The sequence below is a fragment of the Lampetra fluviatilis genome, chromosome 56 (assembly GCF_964198595.1).
Source record: "Lampetra fluviatilis chromosome 56, kcLamFluv1.1, whole genome shotgun sequence".
Lineage (NCBI taxonomy): Eukaryota > Metazoa > Chordata > Hyperoartia > Petromyzontiformes > Petromyzontidae > Lampetra > Lampetra fluviatilis.
This window is the reverse complement of record NC_136330.1, coordinates 8741490-8748590: the sequence shown is the minus strand read 5'-3', so window position 1 is coordinate 8748590 and position 7101 is coordinate 8741490.

Here is a 7101-nt window from a genome sequence, read left to right as displayed (position 1 = left end):
CCACGCCGCCGTTGACCCTGCAGGCCATTGACCGAGCAACCCGACGTTCCTACCAGCTCCCTCCGCAGGACAATGTGTTTATCACTCACTCACTACACACACTCACTACACACACTACACACACTACACTCACTCTCACTCCACTCACTCCACTCACTCACTACACACACTACACACACTACACTCACTCTCACTCCACTCACTCCACTCACTCACTACACACACTACACACACTACACTCACTCTCACTCCACTCACTCCACTCACTCACTACACACACTACACACACTACACTCACTCTCACTCCACTCACTCCACTCACTCACTACACACACTACACACACTACACACACTACACTCACTCTCACTCCACTCACTCCACTCACTCACTACACACACTACACACACTACACTCACTCTCACTCCACTCACTCCACTCACTCACTACACACACTACACACACTACACTCACTCTCACTCCACTCACTCCACTCACTCACCAGGTTGGGGAAAGTGCTGTTCGCGAGCACCTTTGAAGGCTGGCATGGTGGGTGACCAACACCACGCCTGGCCGCCTTTGTCTCCCTAGTGGCGATGTTTACACGTCACACCAGGTACTCATTTGAGGCTGAGTCGACCTAGGGGAGGCCCGGTACCGGTTCAGATCATCGTCACTGGTGTTGGCCGTGAGCGGGAATCGAACCTGGGTTGCCAGGTTCATAGCGCAGCGCGCTAACCGCTACACCACCGCTCCCCACACACAGTGACACACACGCAGTGACACACACAGTGACACACGCAGTGACACACACACAGTGACACACACACAGTGACACACACAGTGACACACACACAGTGACACACACACAGTGACACACACACACACAGTGACACACGCAGTAACACAACAATAACTACCGCCATTCGCCACTAAGTGGCGATGACGTCACCACGACGCTTGTGCCAGGCCAAGTGCACCTTGAGGCCACGTGAAGTGTCGAATGCCCGCTGGCAGGAGTTCACGGGGCAGACCCAGCAGGTGCCACGGGTCGACTGACTGAGATGACCGAGATGAGTGGCTGATGTACCACCTGTGCCCCCTACTGTACCAACTTGCTGTGCTTTAGCCACCCGGCGCTCCTATCGTTGTTGTGAGCGTCGCTCCTCCACCCTCCGTTGTTGTTGAAGGGCGACTGCCTCCAACTGCGCAGTAGCGTCCTTCACGAGCCTCCTCCACAGAGGCCGATCTTGACACCGCTGATACCAGTCATCGGCAAGTCCACTCAGCTCCACATCCTCCTGTACCACATCACTCCATCTCTTCTCTAGCCCGTGCCGCGCCCATTTAGCCCCCTCGATCCGGCCGAACCAAATCTGTTTAGGTATGCGGTGGCTGGACATGCGGGCTACATGACCCAGCCAACGCAGCCTTGCCTGTCGGAGCTCACCGATGGGACTTTGTCCACACAGAGACACACACACAGTGATACACACGCAGTGACACACACGCAATGACACACACACAGTGACACACACACACAGAGACACACACACAGTGATACACACGCAGTGACACACACGCAATGACACACACACAGTGACACACACACACAGTGACACACACACAGTGACACACACACAGAGACACACACAGTGACACACACACAGTGACACACACACACAGTGACACACACGCAGAGACACACACAGTGACACACACACACAGTGACACACACATAGTGACACACACACATAGTGACACACACACACAGAGACACACACAGTGACACACAGAGACACACACAGTGACACACACACACAGTGACACACACACAGTGATACACACACACAGAGACACACACAGTGACACACACAGTGACACACACACAGTGACACACACAGTGACACACACACAGTGACACACACACACAGTGACACACACACAGTGACACACACACACAGTGACACACACATAGTGACACACACACATAGTGACACACACACACAGAGGCACACACAGTGACACACAGAGACACACACAGTGACACACACACACAGTGACACACACACAGTGATACACACACACAGAGACACACACAGTGACACACACAGTGACACACACACAGTGACACACACAGTGACACACACACAGTGACACACACACACAGTGACACACACACAGTGACACACACAGTGACACACACACACAGTGACACACACAGTGACACACACACAGTGACACACACAGTGACACACACACAGTGACACACACACACAGTGACACACACACAGTGACACACACAGTGACACACACACAATGACACACACACACAGTGACACACACACACAGTGACACACACAGTGACACACACACAGTGACACACACACACAGTGACACACACACAGTGACACACACAGTGACACACACACAGTGACACACACACACAATGACACACACACAGTGACACACACAGTGACACACACACAGTGACACACACAGTGACACACACACAGTGACACACACACACAGTGACACACACACAGTGACACACACAGTGACACACACACAGTGACACACACAGTGACACACACAGTGACACACACACACAGTGACACACACAGTGACACACACACAGTGACACACACAGTGACACACACACAGTGACACACACACAGTGACACACACAGTGACACACACACACAGTGACACACACAGTGACACACACACAGTGACACACACAGTGACACACACACAGTGACACACACAGTGACACACACACAGTGACACACACAGTGACACACACACAGCGGTCATTCCGCTGCACGTGGAAGCTCCACCAAGCGCCTCGTGATTAGTTGCGCGAGCGCTTCTTGTGGCGGGCGGTGGCGCAGCGGTTAGCGCACTTCGCGACACACGCCGGGCGACCCGAGTCCGATTCGCGCCCACGACCAACATCAGTGACGATGATAGTCACCGGTCCTCACGGCACTCCCCTTGTGGGAGACGCAGCCTTAAATGAGCACTGACCGCTGGGGAGACAAAGGCGGCCGGGCGCGGTGCAAACCAGACCGATGCCTGCCGCGTGCAGCCGTCACAGACAGCTGCTGGGAGCCAGCGCCGTTCGTGGCGAGTAGCTACGAAGGCCGCCACTGTGACACACGAAGGGGCTGGCTGGTCAACAGCAACACGCCTGCCCCAGCCGCCTTTGTCTCTCCACGAGTCGCGGTGGCCGCCTCTCTCGCTCCGACGGCGGAGGAGACCCCAGCAGCTGAGTGGAAATGTAGCGCACGGGACAACAAAGACAAAGCTGCCCCGTGTAGCCTTTAGCGGCGTGTCAAGGGGCAAGTGCTGTTGGCGAGTAGCAAGCACATGAGGAGGGGGTGAGTAGGCAGCACCAATCCCGGCCGCCTTTGTCTCTCCAGCGCTGATGTGTAGATTCACGACCACAGCTCGTTCAGATCCACTGTCACGTGGTCGTGCTCGCGAACAGCACTTGGCCCAACAGTCTGTTATATATTATTAGTCTGTTATATAGTATTAGTCTGTTATATAGTATTAGTCTGTTAACAAGGCTCTTCGGGGGACCTTCGTCTGGGTGTAGTCGTGATCTCATCAAGGGCTGCGTGACGCTGCGTGGACGCCAACTGGTCTGTCTCCTACACACAGGCAAACTCCCGGGTCTTCTCGGCCACGGCCATGCCCTCCCTTCTCTGCGATTGCGAAACGTGGACCCCTCGAATGGGACAGCTGAGCCGGTTATACACATTGAGGCTGGCCTGCCCACGACCCATCCTGGGTTTAAGCTGCAGGCTGGATCGTGTGAGGAGCTCGCGGAGCCTGGAGAGATCTGGACACAGTCCCATCATCATGATCATCAGTGAGGCTGCCTCGGCTGGGTCACGGAGCCCGCATGCCCAGCCACCGCATGCCTGAACAGCTTTTGTTCGGCCGGATCGAGGGGACTAAACGGGCATGGCACGGGCTAGAGAAGAGATGGAGTGATGCGGTACAGGAGGACGGGGAGCTGAGTGGACTTGCCGATGACTGGTACCAGCGGTGTCAAGATCGGCCTCTGTGGAGGAGGAGGCTCGTGAAGGACGCTACTGGGCAGTTGGAGGCAGTCGCCCTCCAGCAACAACGGAGGGCGGAGGAGCGACGCTCACAACAACAAGCGAGGCGCCGGGTGGCTAAAACACAGAAAGTTGGCACAGTAGGGGGCACAGGTGGTGCATCTGCCAGTCATCTCAGTCAGTCGACCCATGGTACCTGCTGGGTCTGTCCCGTGAACTGCTGCCAGCGAGCCATCCACATTTCACGTGGCATCAAAGTGCACCTAGCCTGGCACAAGTGATGTGTCGAACGTCACCGCTGCTTCGTGGCGAATGGGGGCTGGTGTGTGTTAGGTGTTTAACGGGGTGTGCAGTCGGAGTGTGCGTGCCTGTGGAAGCTGAATGGCAGCACGTGTGTGTGTGTGCGAGATGGAATGTGTGTGGGTGTGTTTACGTGTTGCATGTGTGTATGTGCGTGTGTGCTGAGCGGTGGCGCAGCGATTAGCGCACTGCGCCGCTCGTCACCAAAAAACAGTGACAAGTATCTGACAAGGTCCTGGGCCTCCTCTAGGTCGACTCGGCCTTAAATTAGTAATTTGGGTGAAGACAAAGGTGGCCCATCGTGGTGTTGGCCTTCATAGGTGCTACTCGCTAACAGCACTTTCCCCAACAGTGATGTTCACCATTGACGTACTTTGCACTCCTTTTCGTGCTGTTGGCATCGTGTGTTGTTGGTATCGTGTGTTGTTGGTATCGTGTGTTGTTGGTATCGTGTGTTGTTGGTATCGTGTGTTGTTGGTATCGTGTGTTGTTGGTATCGTGTGTTGTTGGCATCGTGTGTTGTTGGTATCGTGTGTTGTTGGTATCGTGTGTTGTTGGTATCGTGTGTTGTTGGTATCGTGTGTTGTTGGTATCGTGTGTTGTTGGTATCGTGTGTTGTTGGTATCGTGTGTTGTTGGTATCGTGTGTTGTTGGTATCGTGTGTTGTTGGTATCGTGTGTTGTTGGTATCGTGTGTTGTTGGTATCGTGTGTTGTTGGTATCGTGTGTTGTTGGTATCGTGTGTTGTTGGTATCGTGTGTTGTTGGTATCGTGTGTTGTTGGCATCGTGTGTTGTTGGTATTGTGTGTTGTTGGTATCGTGTGTTGTTGGTATCGTGTGTTGTTGGTATCGTGTGTTGTTGGTATTGTGTGTTGTTGGTATCGTGTGTTGTTGGCATCGTGTGTTGTTGGTATCGTGTGTTGTTGGTATCGTGTGTTGTTGGTATCGTGTGTTGTTGGCATCGTGTGTTGTTGGTATCGTGTGTTGTTGGTATCGTGTGTTGTTGGCATCGTGTGTTGTTGGTATCGTGTGTTGTTGGTATCGTGTGTTGTTGGTATCGTGTGTTGTTGGTATCGTGTGTTGTTGGTATCGTGTGTTGTTGGCATCGTGTGTTGTTGGTATCGTGTGTTGTTGGTATCGTGTGTTGTTGATACTTTTTAAACCACCCCCTACTGTTTCTAGATTTGAAGCTTTCGTGACTGCAAGGAATCATATTCTTAGGTTTTTTCGGTAAAGTCACCGTGTAGGTAAAACATCAAAATTAATGAAAATAAAATAAAATAAAAACAAAAATCACGACGTTTCGGAGGCAACACAAGTCTCCGTCATCAGGTGGGACCGTCACAGCCAGATTAGCTGCATCAAGTGAGGCAATGATTCAAGATGTAATCCCTTAAAAGCGAGTTGAGGGGGGAGGAGAGAGGGATTACATCTTGAATCATTGCCTCACTTGATGCAGCTAATCTGGCTGTGACGGTCCCACCTGATGACGGAGACTTGTGTTGCCTCCGAAACGTCGTGATTTTTGTTTTTATTTTATTTTCATTAATTTTGATGTTTTACCTACATGGTGACTTTACCGAAAAAACCTAAGAAGATCACCCCCTACTGGACATCTGTGGAAAAAACAGAGCTTTGTAGATCATCGGATTTCTCCTACAGGATAGTGTGGTGATGCAGCAGGCTACACGGGGGATCTTTATCTGTGCTTTGTTTTGTGTGTGTTATGGCAATGCGCCTCGTTTTATCAGCGGAGCACTCGCTGAACCGGTTTGAGTGAATTTTCACTCCCCTCCAGGCACGTTCCAGCACAGGGACAACACGGAGACACGCGTCTCATACACACGGAAACACGAGTTTCACGCACACACACACACGTTACACACACACACAGACACACACACATACACACACACACGTCACACACACACGCGTCTCATACACACGGAAACACGAGTTTCACACACACACACACGTCACTCACACACACACACACGTCTCACACACACAGACACACACACACGTCCTGTACACACACACACAGACACACACACACGCGTCTCACACACACATACACACGGAAACACGAGTTTCATACACACACACGTTACACACACACAGACACACGGAAACATGAGTTTCACACACACACACGTCACACACACACACATCACACACACACAGACACACACATACACACGGAAACACGAGTTTCACACACACACGTCTCACACACACACACACACAGACACACACACACACACGTCTCACACACACATACACACGTTGAGATACTTGGAGACACGTGGAGACACGTAGACAAACGTGTCCTACACACAACAACCTCCACTCGCAACTAAATAGCGGTGACGTCACCACGGCGCTTGTGCCAGGCTATGTGCACTCGAACGCACGCTGGCAGGAGGTCACGGGACAGACCCAGGTGCCATGGGATGCCCCACATGTGCCCCCTACTGTGCCAATTTTCTGTGTTTTATCCGACCGGCGCTCCACTCGTTGTTGTGAGCGTCACTCCTCCGCCCTCCGTTGTTGTTGGAGGGCGACTGCCTCCAACTGCCCAGTAGCGTCCTTCACGAGCCTCCTCCACAGAGGCCGATCTTGACACCGCTGGTACCAGTCATCGGCAAGTCCACTCAGCTCCACGTCCTCCTGTACCACATCACTCCATCTCTTCTCTAGCCCGTGCCGCACCCGTTTAGCCCCCTCGATC